At 50.2% G+C, this 22,803-nt stretch overlaps 1 protein-coding gene and 1 pseudogene across 2 annotated transcripts in view; both read right to left on the bottom strand.

Moving 5' to 3' along the window:
- The window catches only part of LOC142585729 (uncharacterized), a 160,913-nt gene that overhangs the window by 126,160 nt on the left and 11,950 nt on the right, over positions 1-22,803 (bottom strand). The gene's annotated exons all lie outside the window — the stretch shown is intronic.
- LOC142585728 (very long chain fatty acid elongase AAEL008004 pseudogene) lies at positions 12,985-14,116 on the bottom strand (annotated as a pseudogene).

Below are 22,803 nucleotides of genomic sequence, written 5' to 3'. Positions count from 1 at the left end.
TTGCATTTCTCCTTTGTCTTTCGATCCCGAACGCGCTTTGTTCTACACGCGAGAAGAAATCTGCGAGCAGTTCTTCCGGCCGGCGTTCTTATTTCTTCCTTTCTTTTCCGCGCTGGTCGGGACGGGCAGGCTGAGAGCGGACGCTCCAAACGCGCGTGTCGGAACACGTGATTTGCCAACAGGAAATTATGCGCAAGTCGAAAGGAGTGGGGGCAGTGACGAGAGAGAGAAGGGAAAGAGGAGAGACACTGCCGCGTGTTGTCGAGAGCGCTTTTGATTGATTAATGGAGCTGCTAGACAGGTGGGCGCGCTTGGTTTGCTTCTGCCTCCGTGGCGTGGTGTCCGCCACCGTTACGTCAGACGGTATCCCGTTGTTGTGTCTCGGCTGACAGGCGCCGCTCCAGGTTGCTTGTGCGGAACTTCCGACGCCGTCGTCCACTTCCTTGCCCCTCCCGCGCAGATGCCCATCTGTGTCTGGCTTTGTGAGACGAGCTTGTTCGAGAACGTGTGGCACACTGCTGCGAGAAGCGTGCGGTCTGCAGGCCTGATTGGCACATCTACTAAGATGGAATTCATAGCCAAAATAATTTGTTTTTGGGCCACTCGCTTGATACTCGGTGAAGCCAATGCAACGCCAATAAGAAAGAGACAGAAAACACAAGGCTGGACTCCGGGCGGGCGCTACTGTTCGGTCTTGTGTTCTTTGTGTATGTCTTATTTGGGCTGGACTGGCTTCACCAAGAAATTCGGAGTGTTGGAAGGAAGTGCGTCGCCAATTTCTCTAGACAGCAAATTGCTCAAAGAGAGAGGGAAAAAGGCTTGGCGCACGCTGTTGTAACCAGATCGCACGCTGTTGGCAACCGTACGCTACACAGCGTTCACCATTCAGACGCGGTCATAGAGCGCTGTATACGGCTTCCTTAGCCAATGTCGCGGGCATCTGTTGTCTTTCTGCGAGACTGACGGTCGAGTCCGGACTCCCTATGTTTTCCGTGAGCTCTGCGTCATCCAGCCAGCTTAGGGTAGCAGGAAATAATGTCTTTCGTCATCAACAAAGGGCAGTATAGCAGAGGATGTGTTAATTCTGTAGCCTCATCGCAACCAAAATTGCTGCACGAGACACTGTTGGTTATGCCGATGTGAAGAAAAATGTTTAATTACTTAATAATGATAAGACATAACGTGACCATAACGCATAGAAAAGGAAAGGCAACAAATATAAAAAAAACTGGGCACGCACTGCAATGTTTCTGCAATAAGAGGCAAAAGCTATTCGAACACGCGACCAATGAATTCACCATGGAAGTTCTCTCGTATGGCACAGTTAAAGCGAGGTATTTCCTGAATTACATCAAAAAATTAAGAAAGGGGCTTCAGTAAATAATTATGTGCTGGGAACTGGGTTGCGCCGGAGTATCACCATCATCATTATAATGATCTTCGTCAGCAGTAGCCGATATACGTTGCCTGCAGGAAGAAGGCTTCCTTCCAGCGATCTTCAATTATCCCTGTCTTGGATCAGCTGACTCAATGCTATATGCCTGCAAATTTCCTTATTTAATCGCACCACCTAGTTCTCTGGCATTCTCGACATCTATTTCTTTCTATTCCGACCCATTCTGTAATTCTTATAGACGACAGGTTATCTCCCCTACTCATTACATGTCCTGTCCAACTCCATTTGTTCTTCATCTCAACTAGAAATATCTTGGTGAACTGGAAAAGAAAAACAGCCGCACTTTCGCCCGAGAGGCGAAGCATTAATTGATAGCGACAGCCAAGTATTGGGCAACTACGAGGAGCAAGGTTCGTAGTTTTATCGGCCGTATAAACTGCAGTAAACATACGCGTAAGAATTAACTGAACGAGCATGGCGACACGCACGCACAGGCAAACATGAAGAGACACCGTTCGATGATCGCGAACAATCGTTGTAGCAACTCTGGCGTGATGAAGAGCGCAAACGGAGGGAAGTGAACGCTTCAGCTCGTTTCAGCGCGTCTTCGAAACTCTAGATTCCGCGACCTCCACCACAAGGCGAGCGCAAAGACAGCACACATGCAGCCACCAACAACCTCGGCTCGCCCAGCTTTTGCGTCCGTCGGAGATTGCCCCCGAGATGGGGCACCGGCGGCGTCAGCCGCGCAGACAGCCATGCGCAGCCAAGGCCAGACTAGCGGAGGAGACGTACGCTCACCTGCCTCCCCAAAACACCCCCCGCCCCGCATCTCGGCTCACCCTCGCACAGACAGCACACGGGGTGCGATAGGAACTTATTACACTTGCTTTACCCGGAACATCACGGCGACGGCGAAAATTTGCTTGGAGTGTCGATATAATTGCCATCGCAAGAAGAATATTGAATTAACAGAGGCGATACGAAGGATGGGTATTAATTTACTTTCTTAACAGAAGCCGGAAGAGGCGCCAATCACATGCGCTGAAGAAACAGCATCAATTATATTACGTATACTGTTGTATGCTTAAATACTTGGATACAATTTGACCTAGCTATGTGACACAGAATATGCAGCAGAACAATAATTCTGTTCCACTTATGTTTACTTGAATTTAGGAAACAATTTGCACTCGCGAAGTTGAAGCCTAACAGAGGCCGTATAATGTGAAACTATAAACTACTCTATTCTGATTTTATTCCAAACTCCTGACGCAAAATTTACAGAACCACCAACTCAAGCGTCAGGCCATGACCGGCATTGTTTGAACAGCCCAATCAAACGCTCTAGTCGTTTATAGGAGGTAACTTTTTTGTTGCTTGCCAAGCGAATAGCATTGCCTACATTGACAGATTTTCTTATCTAATTGGCTGACAAGGATGATGAGCGCGTGAGTGTTTCGGTGGGGGTAGTGATAGTGTAGTGAAACAAAATAACCGGGTGAGGACAATAGTGCCGGCGCCTGCGATTGGTCCGCTTTCGCTTGGTTAGCTCGTGGTCGCTGGTCGAAAATCGTGGCGGCGCGCAACGGAGAGTAAGAAATGCCACTAAAACATGCCCTCAGCGAAGAAGAGTTGTCAAAGCGAGGTCGTTTACGTGCCGAAACGGCTAGACAACGTTATACATCCACGCGAGAAATGTTCATTATATGCAAAATTCATTGTCGCCGGCAGATTCGGCTAGCCAGTGCCAGAGCGATCGGCGGGCAACAGTCTTCTATTGCTTTAGGAACGGGACTTTCTCCGGCGATTCCATAAAAAGAAAAATTCGAGTTTGCCCGGCATATTAATTCATCTTTAGTGCGCACATGTCACTTTAACGTGATGGGTTCTGGCGGTTTTGCACGTCTTGTAACAGACATACTAAGTTGGTGCAGCCAGAAAATTTTTATTCAATAGGGGTGGGCTCTAGGCAAAGAAGACGTATGCATTCGTAAATAATTTTGGTTCGGTTGTTCTACCTGGGGGGGGGGGGGGGGGGGGGGGGGAGGGGGGATTGTGCATAATCAGTGAATACAAGTGATACATTAAATGGGGAGTTTTTGCAGTTTTCGTGACGTCGCTTGACAGACAAGCGAAGTTGGCGTGGCCCGCACATTTTTACCGATTGTGGAGGGTTAATAGCAGAAATGGAATAGAAACAGCTTGGAATAGCTTTACGTTATAGCACCCCTTGTAGTCATGTTTGTTTAGCACAAATCGTAATACCAGCATAACTTTCGAGAATATTGGCCTTAGTGGTTGCAGCATAATGGATTGGCGTTCCAATTAATTATTCTCAATAAGTGTGTGCCAAGTAGTTCGGGATGATCTTAATTGTGACGTCGGTGCATCTTTTAGCAGGTTTCGGAGACGAGTATCTCGAAAGCAGCGCCAGTCTTAGAACAACAAAATAATATGCACAGAACTACCAATACCGAAAACACACCCCAACACTTAAAAATATATATATATAAAGTATCTCATTGAGACCGGTGTCGAAGCACGTACGTAACGGGAAGGTCTGCCAAATGCCTACAGACCAGAGTATACACTGCACATGACGTCACAATCAGCTTTCCTCTGTCTCAAGCGTCCATCTATAGTAGCGAGCAATATTCTTCGCAACCGTGAGACATGTCTGGTTTTTGGAAGTTAGAAACTGTCTGTCCCACGAACATGATCCTCATCGGTTATGTGGTGATGTACATTTAATTAATTTAGAGAAGGCACATCACCGGCACTGAGCTTGCCTTTCGAGATCTAATCTACGCTTGTTTCTTGTCACTTCTTTTTCACTTTGTGCAGCATTCATATTAGCTGCTCTAAATAATGGCAAGTAACGCTCACCGCAAGCTTACGGCGTACGTTTCCATGCCTACACACAGAACACGTTCGCTTGTTGTCTCTGTGGATGCTTTCGCTTTAGAACGGTGACAAGTCCGAGAATTAGAAATGTTCCGCAGTGACGCAAAAACCAGCGAAAAGCGGCGGCAGCCCGCCCTCCTTGTATGTATGCCCTTCTGCTATACTTGCGTACATATGTTGCACGTTGCGTACGCAATCCAGAATACGCTACACTTGTTTGGAGCGTAAAGCCTCTCAATTCTGCAAACCTGACGCTATTCGACGGCCCGTTCCTTGAAGGCACGTGACAGCAGACCCTTCGACGCGCAGTATAACGGCTATACAGGTCCTCGCACCCTTTTGCAGCCATTCCTTCTATTTCCGCTTGCCGTTCGCTGTCGCAATAGTGGCGGCCTTTCATTGACGCCAAGTAACGCAAGGAACAAACACACTCGTCTCCGCTAATGTGCAGGGTGTAAACAGTCTGCCTCGTGTCGCATCTGAAAGGAACGTAGTCTCCACGTGCCCACCGTCAAGGTGTCGGAAGGTGTGGGGGAGGAGACGCCTTCGGAGGATCGTGACAGCTCAAGAGGGCCCGAAAAGCCGTGACTCAAACCGGTTGAAGGTCACACGCGCGCAATGGCTAAGGTGCCGAGTCGGCCGACTCACTTCTTCGCATAGCACTGACATTTATTTGCCACGCGGGAAGGACACGACTCCGCGATCGTGTAGCCCTAATGGCAAATGACACGTCACGCATTTCGCCCATACACACACGGAGCGCGTGCGCGTGGGCGTACGAGCCGCCAATGAGGCATGCGCGCCCAGTGGCGCCTTGTGTAGGACAACCGCGAGAGCTTCGGCCGCGACTGACATCCTTTCGGTGTGGCGTCAATGCCACGGTCGACACCGCCGAGGTTGATTCCGAGGGAATTCGAACGTCGTTGCGTCACTGCGACATCGATGCTTCGTGCTGGCCTTCGCTTGTCTGCGCACCAGGCTCGTTTCTTTTCTTTTCAAGGCGGTCGCTCTTCAATACAGGGGCTCCTGTTCGGTCACATGTCTCCCGCAGTTCGCGGACATCGGTTGCGTGCCGTTCCCGCGCAGCCGCCGTGACATCAGTGACCCCATTCTGTCACGACCGTGTATGGTCGACGCGGTTCGTTTTCGCTTTGCTTTGTCCACGAGTGGACAATACAGCGTGATGCTTGGAGTGGTCTAACTGGCTTGGCCGAGCCTGCAGCGCTGTAAAAAAGAAAGAGAGAGAGAAAAAAGAAGGAGAACGAGGAGGAAGAAGAACGAAATAGAAATGAACTGTTCTTAGGAGTGTGGGGAGTCTGTAAGTCGGAGGAATACACTCTGTCATTCTTTGCTTGAGAGCATGAATATAGCAACCATAGGAACCGTGGAAAACGCCACACAAGTGAAGGACGCTCAGCAGTTGATCTACGCATAGCGTTGAATTCACTAAATATTTCAAACGAACGCAGAAAGCCTTGTTGAACGAAGGGAATCCGCGTAAGAGATCAGTCTTGTTCGGAGACATGGCTTCAAGAAAATAAAAAAAGAGACATTTTTTATGAAGAAAGCCGCAGCAGCGGCCTAGAGACGTATAGTATGCTGCGTGTGGAGATGAACACGCTAACACATATGACCTGCGCTAACGGTTTGCAGATCGGACGCCGCCATTCGGCTATAAGGCGGGCCTCTGCGTCCATCACAGGAAGAGAACAGTTTGTACATTTTCCAACCAGTGGAAATCATGGACACACCTGAAACCGCACGGAAAGAAACCACAAAGAATGATTTGATAAAGATCTGTGGAGGTTTGTTGACGAAGCGGTGTAGGCCGTCGACAGCTGTGTTCGATGAGTTCTAAAGGGGATAACGTCTTTTTAAAGTAACCTCCTTAGTAGACAAAGGGCTAGACAAGCCTTAGCGAAAAGTAGCGGCGTAAAAAATGCATGTAGTGGTGCCGTTTAGAGACCAAACAGTGGAGTGGCCTCTAATTGGGCTCCGCGCTTGGGCTAATTCCTTCTAATCAAGTGGGTGCACGGGGGACTGCTTCGGCAACGATTAAAGGCTGAAAAGTGTATCCCGCATTTGTGCAGAGGCATGGATGTCAGATAAAAGTTAAATGAACTCTGTGTCGCGGTGCTCTTATCTTTATTACGATTATCTTTCTTTACTCTCAAGGAGAGACAAATGAAACAGCCAATATATTTTCTACCTCTCAGCAACCCAAGCATAACATAACTTAACAACGTACCAACACGTCAACATAACACAACATAACATAACATAACATAACATAACATACCACAACATAAGAAGCTTAAGAAGTACCTAAATTGGACGAGTTGGAATGGTTTCATTTCTTGGGTTATGGTGCCACGAGAAAAGAAAAAAAAAGAACAGGAGACGAAAAGAAAAAGACTTCCTTTCTGCCTTCCATTCCGTCTCGTGTATTTTTTTCTTTTGTCGCCGTCACCAAAAGAACAAGTTTGCAGCATCTGTTCGCGACCCATCCTTGCTGCCGCGCCCACGTGCGGAGTCTGGAACGAAACAATTGTTCTTGCGTTCACCTTTCGGGCAGCGCTGCTTTCGCATTCGATAGGCGTGAGAACGAGAGGTGGCGGAGCACTTCCTTCGTCGTCTCGCGAGCGTTTGAGCGGTGACGCAAAACCAGGCGGCGGCGGCGGCGGCGGCGGCAGGGCACGCACGACCGCGGCCGAGTGTCGAGTCGACGGCTGCCGCCCTGGCGGCCAAGGCCAGGCATTTCCATTGGTAAACAAGGGTCTCGCCTCCCCATCCCACCACTTGCTCCAGTCCGCTACATCATTCTTCCCTTCGCTACCGAGTTCACGATCTAACGAGCAACGCTTGTCTCCTACAAGAATCAGGCACTCCTCATGAGGACACACTGACACAGAGAGAGAGAGAGGGAGAGAAATGAGATGGCAAGACACTGCGATGCGTACGTTGTCACTTTTGGGGGCAATAACCCAGAACAGCGAATACAATGAAGCCATTCCGAACGTTTGGTACACTTCATTATATATCGCTTTGGAACATTGCATAATTAAGAAAGGAAATAGTGCGACACACAAACCGATTGTGCTAACGCCCGTGAAGCTAAGGAGGGGCACACAAGAAACTGAAGAAAACGTGGACGACGGAAGAAGCCGAAGATGCTGAGCTCGATTTAAGCTGTAGAGGTGCACCTCTGCGCCCAGGGAAGCGTTCGCATGTCGTACTCGCACCCGAATGCCGCTGCCGAGCCGCTGAAGACAACTGCGTTCAAATGGCACACTGCGTTCTCCTTGACAAACGTCGCTTCTCCGCACATTTCGATGTCAACGTGGCGAACCTTTATTATAGCGAGGACATTGTTCAGCGAGGTACGCCACGAAGCGAAACTAAAATTATCTAAATTCTTTAGTTTTAGCGCCGAAACCACGATTTGATTATGAGGCATGCTGTAGTCGGGGTCTCCGGATTAAACTTGGCCGCCTGGGACTTCTTAAACGTGAACCCTATGGATGGTACAATCAGTGCATATTTTTTTAGTTCCACTCCCGTGCAGAATGCGGCCGCCGCGGCTGGGATCGAACTAGCAACCTTGTGAGTCTTTCTTGTTTAACGGTCTGGTATAACTTCTTTTTGCAAAACAGTGCGCTGCGCCGTATGACTGCACAAAGTATTACATAATGCTAGACCAATATTCATTTAACCTCTATCAAATTACTTTTCCAGCTTTCCTTCCCTCACATTGGCATCTACCTTGAACATGACGCTGTCCCGCGACAAGCTGAAACGCTTAATCGAGTACACGGGCGCCAACAGCAAAGTGAGGCCTCACTATAATACGGGACATATAGTGCATATACCATGCGTTGTATTTACCACGCAATACAAGAACGCCATTGACGGCGTGTTGAACGTTCGCTGTCTCAGTTCGCGGCGCATTGAATTACGAATAAAAAAAATCCAGTCATGAGGCGCTAATATATTCACAACACAACGAACTGAGAATTTCGAAGTCACGGCACTTTAGACCCGCTACATACATGTGTATAAATAAGTAAAGCCTTAAAAGTAAACAACCATGTTGTACAAGACCACGCTCAAGCACAGTATTTCGTAGACAACAGTACTGCTGCAGCCGCAAGTAGACAGGTCTCCGCGACTGTTTATAGACGTGCTGTGCATGTTCCCGTGTGCGTGCAACTAGGATTTTATCTATCCCCTTCTTTACCTCTTGTCGTCTACGCATCCTCTTCCCCCACTGCAGGGTAGCAAACCGGACGTGCGGACGGTTAACCTCCGTGTCTTTCCTCTCTTAAATCTTGCTCCCTCTCTCTGGGTACACAAGGCGCGCACGCTCTTTGAGTCGGACCATGACCTCACAAGCTCAGGCGGTGTACTCATCGAAGTCAGTGCTTTTGATTAAAGAAAAAATAATCATGACCACTGAAACGTGTGGGCTTCAGCATTGCGCAGTGGCGCCATGGCCTAGAGCGCCCAGGCCTTGCTGTTGTCCACGAAGCGTCAGAAAATGTTGAAGACCCGTGACATCTAGTTGCAAATAACTTTCTCACTGCAAGTTGTGCGTGCAATTCCCTTCCACGTTCATCGTCTATCGCTTCTGCTGTACAGCTGGGTCCGCACCCACGACGACACGCACATGTATACGTTCGGCCAGATCGCGGGCACCTACCCTCTTCCATTTACGAAGCAGGAACCCGTATTTTCAAACACTTATCATGATAGAATTGTTCGTAAGAGAAAATTCCATCCAATCCTGATGCTACACATATGATTAACGAAGCGGCCGGCCAGTGACCGAGAGCACTTGCGTGCGAACAAGAAGCTTTGTGGATTCGGCCCGAGGAGAGCTCGTGACTTGAAGATTCTGACTTTAATTTTCTCTTCATCAAACATTTTGTTCTTCTCTACTGTCGAAAGGTTGCCAGTGATTAAGAGAAACGGGAGTGAAAGGTTAACGAGACGCGCGTCTCGTTGCGCCTACCCCTTTCTGATCCAGTCTTTTTTTGTTCTCCGTGCAACTGCGAAACACTGACGTGACAGAACGCATAGTAAAACACACACACACACACACACGCACGCGCACACACACACACACACACGCACACACACACACACACACACACACACACACACACACACACACACACACACACACACACACACACACACACACACACACACACACACACACACACACACACACACGCACGCACACACGCACGCACGCACGCACGCACACACACACACACACACACACGCGCGCGCAAAGAAAGAAACTGTCAATTCAGTGGACCCGCCATCTCGAGTCGATTGCCGTTGACTCGAGGTGTCGCTCGAGAGCCGGAAGCGATCGCCGCACCACCAGCGAAGCCTGCGGGCAGCTTCCGGTCGTAACGATGGCGGCCCTCCCATGGCGCGCCGTGACTGACCCACCTCTTGCGCGTAGTACTACACTACTGTCATCGCAGCCTGCGGCAAAGCCACTTTCGTTGCGCTTTCTTCTCGAGCAGAAGCCGCGCGAATGCGCCGCTCGCCGGCTTCTCTCCCGGCGAGTCTTTCAGGCAAATGAGGTCTCCGAGTGGGGGGCGTGGGGAAGAGAGAGTTCGTGGAGGAGCACGAAGGGGAGCGCAGCGCAATGATGCTGGCGCCGAGGCGCCGGGCAATGCCTGCGACAGCGCTCCGTCGAACCTGCTGTCACGCGGGGCGCGCACGGTATCGAATGCGCCTCATCATAGTCGCATTCTTCACGCGGAATGACACCTCCCGCTCAGTCGGAGCAACATGAACGCTAGGGAAGAGAAAGGTATCTCGATGGGACAGCGTATCGCGCTGCGGCAACGTTTCCAGGACGCTTTCGTCGTCGTGATCCGTCTGCGTATGGAGGCGACACGCCGACGTTGCAGGAAGCGGGTCGCTCGGCATGCGAGAATGCCGTCGCGAAAGTTGCCGGGGGACGCGCATCGACTCGGCTGCTTCTTTTAGTCACTGTATTTTCATGTTCGCGGACAATGTGACTCCCGATTTGTGTATCCGTCGTCTCCCGAAAGAATTACTACTACTGCTACTATTGCCACCCACGGCCCAGTACTACTGATACTACACAACAGCACCCGCCGCGGTGTCCTAGCGGCTATTATGCTGTTTCGCTGCTAAGCACGAGGTGTCGCGGGATCAAATCACTGCCGCGGCGGCCGCATTTCGATGGGGGCGAAATGCAAAAACGACCGTGTCCCGTGCATTGGGGGCACGTTAAAGATCGCCTGGTTTTCAAAAATTAATCCGCAATCCCTGACTACGACGTGCCGCCTTATCAAATCGTGGTTTCGGCACGTAAAACCCCAGAATTCAATACTACACTACAGTAATTATGTGGAAGCTACGAGATGGTGCTGTTAGTGCTCGAGTCCGAATAGAAAAGGAGACGCTCTAGTATGTAAAGATATGCAAGGACGTAGAGAGAGGCGGATTTCATTCGCACAATTCCGGCCTCTACTGGACAGCGCCAACTGTACATTCAACTATAATACCACGTTACATTGTGAAACGGGGCATGAAACGCGCCTCTATTTGCACGAAAACATCAAGAGGCTCGAAGTACGGGTTTCCTCCTCCTTCAAGTACGTTTCCCGTATCTTGCCGTATAGAAGCGAGTACATTCCTATGTAAGCCTGTAGTCCGCCCTGCTTTTCCTTCACCGAAAGTAGCAGCTGTCCCGAGGCCCCGCTCGTGGCACGGTATGCGGGTGCGAAACACGCAAGGTCAGCACAAAGGTTGCCGAGGCCGTCGGCGGATACCGCGGCAAGTGAGGAGGGAACACAAATCGTGCCCTAGAGCCACAGTTGTCTCGAGTTGAGGGAGGTCAAAAGTGAACACAACACTTCGCCAGCAGAACAACAGTCATTGAAGCCGCGGAGGCGGTACCTTCTCACAGCCCAAACGACCGGCCTGCTTTTCTTTTCCGCGTTCTCTCATGCGGCAAGACGGGAGGGTCCTTCTTGCGTCGGCGTCGCGTTTTCACAGAACCACTGTCGCCGAGCAAGGAACCGCTTCTTGAAGAACTGAGCCGTCGAACGTGCAAGCGCGCCCGTACAGCCTTTTGTCGATAGTCAGCAGACCACCAAACCATATCCTGCCGACAAACGTATTCAGAATAGCCAATAGGTTATGAATAATACTGCGCTAACAACTCCATACGATACACGGAAGTCCTGCAGAAGACGCTTCTTGCAATGACGCGCCGGCTTCCAAAGGGACGCGTACGCGCTGGAATAAGACGCGAGGACATCGGCATTTGTCCTCGTCGTCGGCGAGCGAATCGGGAAGCGAGAGCAGCCAGTTGGAAAGCTTCTGGGTCGGAGTTTTTTTTTTTTTTTTTTTTGATACATCGCACCCCCGAAAGGAGGCGGCCGTGGCGTGCCAGAGAACCCGGGCGGTGCTGTTATATAAGGGCCATCAGAGAGGGCGAGGGGGGGGGGGAGCATTCGGAAGGTACTAGCTGAGGAAGAGGGGGGTACGGCGCGAGCCAAAGCGGCCAAATTTCTGCCCCGAGGCGGCCCGGTCGACACCACACCTCGCATCTGGGCGAGCCCTCCTGTACACAAACACACGCACGCACAGGTGTACACACACTCCGCCGACGCCGCTCTCCAGGTTTGGCGGTCAGTGGGGAGAGCCTTCGAAAAAGTGGCGTGACGACCGAGGCGGCGGGCGTGATAGTGGAGAGACCGAGCTAACGGCCGGTTTACTGGCGAGGCCGGGCGCATGGCCTGGATGACCCGCAAAGAGGTGCGAGCAGGGAGCATGACCGAACGCCCGGAGAAAAGAAGAACGTCCGCGCGATACGCTGCAGGCTGCTGGCAAAGCGATAGGCCGTTTCCGCTTCCGGTTACGTAACAGCGCAAAACGTCGAAGATCACGGCGGCGAAGGCGGCGTGAAAAAGCAAACAAAAAAAGGCACAAAGGAATAATAAGGAAGAGCGGCCCCCTTTACAAAAGGTCTTGAACGGAGCGCAGCTCATAACACACGCCGAGTGGGTAAGACATATATTACACACACACACGTCAACGGGCTGGGTAACACGGCAAGCCAGCACGGTCGGCGACTGTCTATTGAGTTGTGCTCTTTTTTTTTTCTTGCAATCAACCGTCAACCAAGTTAGCTGCAAAAGCTTGTCAGGGGACATGTGCACGCGATGGCAGAAAAAGAGAAGAATGATGAAGACGAAGTTGATGATGAAGGGGATTTCGTAACGCTGCAGTTTATCAGTACTGTCGAAATCTTGGCCAATGGCCCGCAGTGAACATGTGCCATCACAAAAGGAAAACCAAACCAAACGCGGCAGTCGCGACGAAATAAAAATTTACTCTCGACTTTGCAAACCAGCGTGGAATTGCGGCGCAGCATTAATGGCGCTGGCCGTGCGCACAGGTACAGACAGCACCCGTGACTTCCAGCATCGCTTGCCGTGGCATGCCGGGAGATTCTAGTATACTGTGCGCTGTTACGTTGGCATACAAGCATTATCCGTCGAACAGGATAACGTGAAAGCACATCTGCAAACGAAAGGCATTGTGCCCTCTCCGAGCACCACTGTCTTCTGCACTCCTCTCCCCGGCGGAAACGAGTACAATGAACTGCTACAAGTCGCCAGTCTTTTGTAAAGATAATCGTTGTTTTTATTTATAATAAAATAATTATAATTACAATAGGAGCTAAGAAAATGGCGGTGATTGCTTTCGAGCAAACAGTTTCTATGTACAGGTGGGGGAGGGGAGTATTTACAGGGAACGGTGGACGACGACGCCGCGTCGTTCAGCGGGACTTGAGGGCTGCTTCTTGGCGCAGGTTGGTGTTCCGCATGTACGTCTTCACGTAGAAGTTGAAGAAGAGCACGAAGAAGAGCACCGCCTCGAAGATAGTCAGGTAGCCGAAGTATGGCGGGAAGCCGCAGTCGTAGAACACCGGGATGGCACCGTGGATCATGAGCGCGATGAACTGGCTCATCTGCAGCTGGGTCAGGTAGCGCTTCCACCACAGGTATGGCCTGAGCCGGGGGCCCAGGGCGGCGAGCGCGTAGTACGTGTACATGATGCAGTGGATGAAGCAGTTGAGGAACGGGAAGAAGGCGTTCTGGCCCGTGGCGCCGAAGTTGACGCCCAGCCAGACGGACCAGGCGACGAGCGAGTGGTGGATGACGTGCAGCGCCGAGATGTGGCTGTTCTTCTTGGTGAGCACGAAGAACACGGTGTCCAGCAGCTCGCTCAGCTTGAGCAGCATGTACCACCAGCCCAGGTTGATGAGCAGCAGCGACTTGGGCTCCATCGTCAGGTTGACGGGCTCGCAGAACCACGAGTAGTCGCCGAACAAGTACGTGAGCCGGCCGCCGTAGAGGAAGAAGAACGCGTTGGCCACCACATGGCCAATGTTGTAGGTGAGTATGATGTTGCGCAGGTTGAACGCCTTGCGGTCGCGCATCCATGCCGGTCCCCACACCTTGACGAAGTAGACGTATCCAATGAGGATGGAGATGACCGGCAGCGGACTGCCCATGAGCGGCCACTTGGCCACGCGAGGGTCCGTATTGGAAAGCACGCTGTGGTAGGCCCAGCTCAGCTGGTCGAACACCGGTATTCCCATGGCGGCGGTAGCGAGCGTCTATGCACACGGGGAGTATGGAGGCAGCGCGCGGGCGACGCGGGCGGCGAGCACGGCACACACGACAGACACAACACACCACTTCGCGGTAAGGTCGCTGCTTGCGGCAGTCGTCGGCCGCTGGACGCACCGGCGCTTTTCTAGGCTCCGTCCGGCCGCCCAGCCAATGGCCACGAGGTCGTCTCTGACGTCAGTCACGAGGACGTTTCGGCTCGGCTGCGTCACGACGTCCTCTCCTCGCGCCGGCGCGCGCGCTTTCCTCTTCGGCGCGTTCAGACGCCGGATTGTTACGTGCTCCTCCTCCTCCTCCTCGGAGTCTCTGTTGGTGCCGCGTCGTTCGCATCCGCGCCAAACTGCATCACATTCGCTGCGGAACGGCGCGACTTGGCGTCGCTCCTGTTTGTCTCGTTAGAGCGACCTGCCGCGTTGGTGGTGCCGGGCATCATCGGTTCGCGGCGCGCCGTTTGCGACGTGTACGCAATCCCGCCGAGTCTGGGACGCAGTGAGTACAACAACGCCACGAGGCCAGGCCGTAGCTGCGCTCGCTTTGGGACGCCGCCGACCCCTCGATGTCCGAAGCCCGTCCCCTCGAGTCCGTCCCGTGACTGTGCCGGAGAGCGTATACTTTGTGCGGCTCTTTAAGCAGGAGGCGCGTGGTACGATACCGCCGGGCCGATCAGACGTAGGAGCTATCGCATCAAAGAGGCGCAACCCTGCAAGTTTCGAGCAGCGTAACGACGACAGTCGAAGCAGTCATCTTTTCGACCGGCGCCGAAGCTTGGTACCGGACGGCCCTTCGTGGCATGTGTCCCCTGGTTGGAGCGAGCATGCGTGTCGCGGTGGTCTGTTCAGTTAGCCCTTCGCACCATGTTTTCGCCACTTGAGAATTCCTTCAAACGCGTCAAAGGCGTTGTACGTTACTTCTTTGTCAAAACCGGCTAGCCTTATGATGCAGTCCCTGATAAGTCGGAAAATATCAGCGATGCGCTTCTCTTCAGGTCGCGTAGGCTTCAGTTAACTCTTGGGCATCTAGCATGTGTTGGACCTCCTCGTTGTTTGTCTGTTGTTATCGGAAAGTGTTAAAATTCAAATTAAATTATGGGGTTTTACGTGCCAAAATCACTTTTTGATTATGAGCCACGCCGTAGTGGAGGACTCAGGAAATTTCGACCACCTGGGGTTCTTCAACGTGCACCTATATCTAAGTACACGGGTGCTTTCGCATTTATTGGAAACTGTACCTCCGAGCTGTCGGCACTGCTTCGTCCTCTCTGCTTTTGGTGACCCTCTTTGGATTTCTGTCTGTAGCGGCCAAATGTATTAATCTGCACGTGTCGTGCTTTCATTAAATGAACGAGACTTAGGTGTTGCAATGCCCAGACGACACTGGGCCAACGCTCCTTGCTTCGCGTTTGAGCGATAAGCGTCAGATTAGTGAAAGGAGCCTGTACTCACAGGCTCAACATTATCGATCGTCACTTTACTATGTGCGCACAGAGGTCCAATTCAGAAAGCCCTTTGTTCTTAGGAGCTGTTTGCCATCTTGTCTCACGCCTTACTTGACCTGTGCAACATAACGATTGGTTGGCATCTTCTCTTACGAACAACTCTACAGCGTAGGAAACTCTCTGCGAAAACGGAGCCAGCTTATCACCGCACTCGCATCTAAATATCGGAAATCACTTTCACGCGAGATGTCCTGTCTTTATTTTTATTTTTCTGCTCCTCTTTGAATTTGCCGTGCTTTCCGCAGTTTTTCCGTGCGGGCCTCTAGTGTTTAAAATAATTGATTTTCCGACGAATCGCTTTCTTTTGAGTCCAAGTGATCTTCGCTCCGCTGAGAGAGATGAACGCACACGACGTCGGCAGCGCGCACTGTTGACCCTGGCCGCACAGGCAGACCGTGAAGTTTAGCGCAGCCGGCAAGTGGAAAACTGGTTTAGCGAATCTAACTGGTTGCCTTCGTGCGGTATTTCGTTTAGTTGGCGTTATTGACTTATCTCTCCAAATCTCGGAGCGCTGCCAAATGCAGGAAATGTCGAGCGACCACATTAAGCTTTGGTTCGAGCAGTAAGCAAATCTGTTAGGCACCCTTGGCGTGCCCGCGGTGCTGTTGAACATGTATACCGACTTACCTTGGCACGAGATTCCGTCACGTAATTAAACGCTGGCACGTGTTCCTTATCGTGGATACGTTTAAAGCATCGTCTGTTCTCCGACTCACTTCTTGATAGATAGCCTACAGAAGCTGGAATGAATGCCAGCTAGCACGGCACAAGAGCATGACAGCTCTGCCTCGAAATCTGAAATACTTGTTTGCAGAACCCCCCCCCCCCCAAAAAAAAACAAGAATGGCTATCATCTCGTCGTTATAAAAGATGCACGCATGTCTATCTTACCATTTTCTCTGAGGTTTGGATTGGATATCACGAGAAAAAGAAATATCAGAACAGAATCAGTTCCTACAAAACTATGTCAACTTAAGAAGCAGATAATCTCTGAAAGACACCTACAATGCGATAGCTGACTTATATATTACGATAGCTAATAGGTGATTCAGAGCACAAGCACTACTATCATGGGTTACTGGCAGCGCTTACTGCTCGCACCAAATGAGGCAAATTCTCGCAGTTATATGTGTGATAATGCGGTTACCGTAAACAGGCGTCACAGGACCGTCAACGCCAGGGTATAGGTTACACACGAGCGCGCAATACGCGTACTCTATAACTTCAAAACACTGAAATCGCTCGTCTTCTACAGAGACGTTCAACGCAATTATGCTTCGGCCAGGCATCAAAGTAAGCGTTCAGCCGTTGATTGACAGTTAAAAGTAATAGAGAGAGAGAGAGAAAGCTCTTTATTGAAAATGTAGTGTTTAGCCAGCGTATTTTCACCTACATGCTACTCCGCAAGGAATGGGATTAAGGAGGAGAAAGGCTCTAGAAGAAGGGGGCAAAAGAAAAAGGGAAAATAAAATTTAAAAAATGCAGGTCGTGTGATGTTATCAGTAGTAGGGTAAGGTCCGATGCGATGCATTCAGACGGTAAACGCAAAAGAAAGTAAAATCACAGTCTTGATGATACGGCGTGCGTGAGTCATAGTTTAGACAACAAACCAATTGACTCAATGTATAAGAACAAGAAGTCCAGGGCTTTGCACTGTTATGATGGGCAAGGCCAGGGACCCAGCATCCGTGTTACTGTCAAGGGGCCTTGGTGGAGCTTTTCCATGTTTATCTTATATTGGTGTCGCTCGTCTCTGTAAGCTGGGCACTCGAGCAAGATGTGCTCTAGAGATTATACCACGCCACAGTTGTCACAACATGGATTTGTGGTCTGGCCATTGCGGAAAAGAAAATTGTTCGTGTATGCAACGTTCAATCGAAGCCGGTGATAGAGGGTCTCCAGATGCCGTGGTAGACTTTGTCGTAGCCTTGATTGGAGTTCTGGGTCGATATTGAATAAAACCTTGTAACTGCCTGAAGGTGAAGATCATCTTCTACGCCGTTCACTAAGTACATATAGCTTCGCCATAGCGGAAGGTTCACTATTAGTGAAAAATACTTTCATAAATTTTATGTGATCACGTCCTTTGCGGTCTGCTTTATCCGCCTCTTCATTACCTATTATACCGCAATGTTCTGGAAGCCACTGAAATGCTATCACAGGTCCATCGTTAGATGCCAAGTAGTGTAGGTATGCTATGTCCTAGACCAAAATGTAATTGCTTGATTTAATGCTTTTCGTGCAAAGGCTTTGCAATGCTCCTTTCGAGTCTGTCAAGATTCACCACTGTTGTTTAATTTGCCGTAGTACGTATTCTAGCGCCTGTTTCATCGCGTATAGCTCAGACAGTGTTGATGACTTTACTCGCTCTAAACGCCATGAAAATGTCTGGTCTGTGGAAGGAACGAAAATACCACAGGAAGAGCTATGTTGCATAGAGGAGCAGGTCAGTAAATATATGTGCTTTGTAGTGGAGTATTTCATGCTCATGTAGGTCAGTGCTATTTGTAAAATAGCGTCTGAGGCATGTTTTTCTTGGACTCTATTCCAGGGATGTACTTTCGAATCTGTAGAGGAGACAGCATCCACGGAGGAAACTGTAGTGGCATAATCTGTGGTGCCTGTTTGGGGATAGTGAGTCGAATTTCGCCAACAGCTTGCCTGAGTCCGGAATTGTTTTGCATTTTGATATTACTCAAGAAATGGTTCTTGTTTTGAACCACGTGCCTTATATGTATGCGGGTGGTTTCCTGAATTCGTAGCAGGTCAAGACTTAAACAGTAGTCCTCAGCTGCTGTCCTTATGGAAAAGATCCCTTCGGACGACCGAGACAAACACGCAGGCTACTGTTACGTGCCGCTTCCAAGCTTTTTTATTAGCTGGGGATAGTCGTTGCAGGATAGGAAGGCTATAGCGCAGGAGGTCATCAACAAAAGCATTATGAAGCATCAACATCGACCGGCAGTAGCAACCCAACCGGGTTCCAGCGAGAAAACTAATAATTTGGGGTGCGCCGGACATTCTCCCCCGTAACATTTTCATTTCCGGTGTCCAGGAGAGGTTACGATCGATCAAGACACCGAGAAAGGAATGTGTCCGTACGTATATGGAAGGGCTCGACCACCAAGTATCAGTGGGTAATCATCCATGCGCTTGCGAGCACAGGCAATGGCAATGCTCATCTCTGGTGATAGATGTAGCGCCCGCGATGTACGATACGATGACATCTTGAAAAGCACTCGCTGTAGTCGCGGCCGAGTTACTTGACAAGATCGTGAGGCACTCCGTATACAGATGTCGTCAGCGCACGGTGTGATATGCACCTCAGTCGGTAGGCTCTTTTTCAAGCGAACGAGAGTGATATTGAATAGTAAAGGGGCTAAGGACTGAACTCCTTTTTCAACAGCGTAGCAAGATGTCAAACCTTTTGGAGTTACCATACAAAACTGCCGTTCTTCGAGATAGTTGGATAGCCACGTATAAAGGCGTCCTCTCAGGACTACAGCGTCAAGGGCCTCAATAACTTAGTGATGTAAAATAAAATCGAAGTCGGCTTTGAAGTCAAGGAAGATGACGATTAGAATATGCCCAGTAGTTAGATGCTTTTCTACGGAGGAATCTGGGATATTATATTGTACAGCGCTGATATATTCTGCCGAAAGCCATTTATTTCTTTGGGATGGATGCCTCGCGTTTCAAGGAACCATGTCATTTGCTTATGAATCATTTTTTCCCATTAGTTTCTCAACACAGTCGAGTAGAGCGATAGGTCGGAAAGATGCGTAGCTGGTCAGCTCTTCCCCAGGCTTGATGACAGGTAAAATTTTCGCGAGTTTCCATTCGGCAGGCACTGTACCACTTGTTCACGAAGTATTGTACATTTCCAGCAGTCGGGGACGGCAGTGGCGGGACAGGTGCGCTATAGCTTGATAGCTGACTTGGGCGAGGCCGGGAGAAGACTTTTTGCAGGTATCAGCTATAGCCGCTCAAAGTTCTTCCATGGTGAAGAGGAGGTCCATTGCATTCATAGACGTTCGCGGAAGTTGCTTGTCAGCCGAAGACACGCTGTGTGTACCACGATACCCAGATCCAGAAATAAGCCTGCAGTATTCTTCTGCAGTTTGTTTCACGGTTAGACTTCGTGTAATGAGAGCGTCATGAAAGGGTATATATAATTACTGGGCTGGCATCCGCAGTCGTCTGATAACACACCAGATAACAGCCACGGGTTTACGTCCATCCAGAGTAACGCAGAAATCTGTTCACTATTGCCGCAACAGTTTCGTGAGATAACAATTTTATTCGACGTTGTGCTCGTCGAGAAGCACGGAGATATTCAAGATCCCCAGTAAGCAGTACTTCTCGCTCCGCACGTCTTCGGTTGGCGCGAAGGGGCTCATACTCTTCATCATTAGCAGGAATGTCGGGCTGCCTGAATGTAGCACGCGATGTTTTCTTCGGGCAATGGGCTATTGTCGGCCCAAGTTCGCTTCCTCGAGTTGCAGCTGTGCTACTCCGGCTAGAGGTATCTCCAAAAGCATCCTAGTCTGTGTATTTCATTTTTACTTTTAGTGAAGGTGTTTGTGAGCCAGAAACAGATATCAGAATTGGGTAAAGGCCACTGCATCTCGTCTCGAAGTCATTGCGCTAGCTAAACCTTTGAACAAAAGACCTTGACACAAAGCATAGATCAATGCAGCTGGTGGCTCGTGGCCCCTTCAGGTAAGTAATGCTACCGTCGCTTATTGGTTCAGTGCGATGGTCCGCGAGTAAATTAGCCAGCCTATATCGTCACCCACGGGTGCGCATACTGCCCCAAATTATGTTATGGGCATTAAAATCTCCACAGATAATGTGTGGACCAGGTGTTGTTGAGATTAAATTTTCGAGTCTTGACACATCAAATACTGCCCCTGGCTCCACGCAGGCAGCTATTAGAGTAAATGTCCGCTTGCCAATTATTGTTTTTGCGCAGATGTACTTATTCGTGTTATGTTGGTAGACAGCAGTCTCGGCTACAGGAACGTCGTTGCGGAAGCCAATCAGTAGCCGGCTGACACCATTCGTCCGCTGCGAATTGAGGAAATGATGACCACTTGTCCGGAAGGTCTGGTCTACGCGTGACTCGGATATTACCACAAAAAGAAATTTGTAAGTATGCATAATGTGCTGAAAATCAGAGAACTTCGAACGCAGACTTCAGGCGTTCCATTGAAAAATAGTACACAATGTTTAGATGACTGTTTGTGGTATCCGCTGGCATTGAGGCACCCGAAGAAGTCATTGTTGGTTCAACGAAGAAATGCGGTTTGACGTGTAAGAGGCTGTCACTAGAGGCTCAATAGCAATGGCAGCCTCAACCTCTGGGAGGTTACTAACTGCAGGATTAGCGCGAAGAGCTTTGATTGCACCGAACAGCACAGGCGCAATCAAATTTGCGATATTGATTTCACTTGTCGAGAACGAAGGATATGCATGAACTTCCCTGGTGTTCTGGAGTGCGGTTGTAGGTTGACCAGATGTCAGGTCTTGCGAGGTCTTTTGCAGCGAATTGGTAGGTTCTCGTGATTCCCGAACAGATGGAGCATAGGTCTCTTTTGGCGTTTGTCCACGTTGTGGGGTATCAGAATCGACAAGGGTGTCTTTCGGTGTCGCTCCTCGACGTCGAAAACACGTCGAGCTCGTAAATACCAGCTCTGGATTCGGTGGGGGCTCTCGCCACGATGGGACGTTCTCCTTGTACTCGTTCGACTGCGTGTACAAGTACAACTGTCCTTTTCTTCGTGCTTCGTCCGTTCGACGCCGGATGAGGTTCACCGCAGTTAGCACATTGCTGTTGAGCCCGAGAAGCGAAATCTTTTGTGTTGATGGGACCATACCCTGCGCATACGTACCCTGCAGCGGATAGTATACTGCAGTAGTTTGCAATATGACCATGCCTTTGGCATTTGTTACATTGCGTTGCAGATCCCATGTACTCAGTCACAGGGTAGCTGCTGAATCCAAGTAGGACATGTTTTGGCATGGGAGAATTCTTCACGAATTCTAGAATCGCTGATCTTCGATGTGCTTCTGTAGTGGTTTCTTCCTCGTTAGGGATGTAGAAAACTTGCCTACGAGCTGACAGGATGCCTTGTCCCGAGAGGCATTCCTGTAACTCTTTGTCAGAGCACTCAGCAGGGACTTCTTGAATACGTGACCGAGTAGGAAGACGGGAGCGCGAGCTTGAGCGGCCGTCCCTCCTAGCGTAGTGACAGTGAGCAGGCTATTAGCGGCGGTGAGCGATGACACTCTCCCAATGAGGCTGCCATCCTTATTGAGGCAATGACTGAGGACTTTTCCTTGTGCTGTCGACACGATCGATGATGCTAGAATGTTCTGGTTTACTTTCCGCAGCGTTACTCAGGTTGCGTTGGTTGGCAGATAACCGAAATTCCAGGTGCTCGCTGTTTCTTGTACGCGACAGCCGTAGAACTTGCCTGGTCAATGTGTTCGGCAACATCGTCTGTTGGTAGGCTTGTGTTCACACCTCATCGTGTCGTGGTCTCTTCTTCACATTAGGGAGAAGTGGAAGGCCCCGTTGTCTCCTCGTTTCTCACGGTCGTTATGAAGGCTGCATGGAATGCAGCAGATGGCGGCGGCCAGCCTCGAAGCTTGTTCCGTGTACCACGCCCACTTGGGCGCTTCAAGGGGATCACTCGCCTGCTGGAGATCCTGAGGCCGCCAGCACTGCACGGTTAATATCGAAGGTGTAGAGGGAAAACTGTAGTGACTAAAATTACTCAAAAACTGGGCCAACAAAAACAGCTATAGGCTGATACCAAAAGTTTATCGACAGTAAAAAGCGCGCAGAAGGCCGCTGTCGGCAAGTTAAACGCGGAAAACCCAAGACGCCGGACTTGTCGATCCTTCGATGCATCCGTCGACGCAGTCTTCGGTGCAACATTTCGTTGCGTTCGTACCTGTTTACCGTCTTTTCATATAGCTTATTTATTAAATATCGGATTTACTTGCACTTCTTTGATCTCGAACAATATGTTGCCTAAAGCTCCTCGCGCGCGAGGCCATATTGGCCACGCCCTATCTCCGTGGACGGTTCCCCTGGAAGCGACGGCATGGCCCACCTTCGCCGTGGGAGGATTTAGCGACATTTAGCCCGCGAAAAAGGTGTTGTCTATCCGTTTCCCGCCCCGATCTCGGATCGATTCCCTCCAGGATGCTGTGTTGCATTTTCGCATGCAACGGAAACACTTATACACGCCGGTGGAATTATTCGAATCTTCGAACATCGAACTCCATCGTCGCAA

Source organism: Dermacentor variabilis, chromosome 6 (genome assembly GCF_050947875.1).
Source record: "Dermacentor variabilis isolate Ectoservices chromosome 6, ASM5094787v1, whole genome shotgun sequence".
Classification (NCBI taxonomy): Eukaryota; Metazoa; Arthropoda; class Arachnida; order Ixodida; family Ixodidae; genus Dermacentor; species Dermacentor variabilis.
The sequence above is the reverse complement of the archived record's forward strand: the minus strand, read 5'-3'. Positions and strand labels throughout refer to the sequence as shown.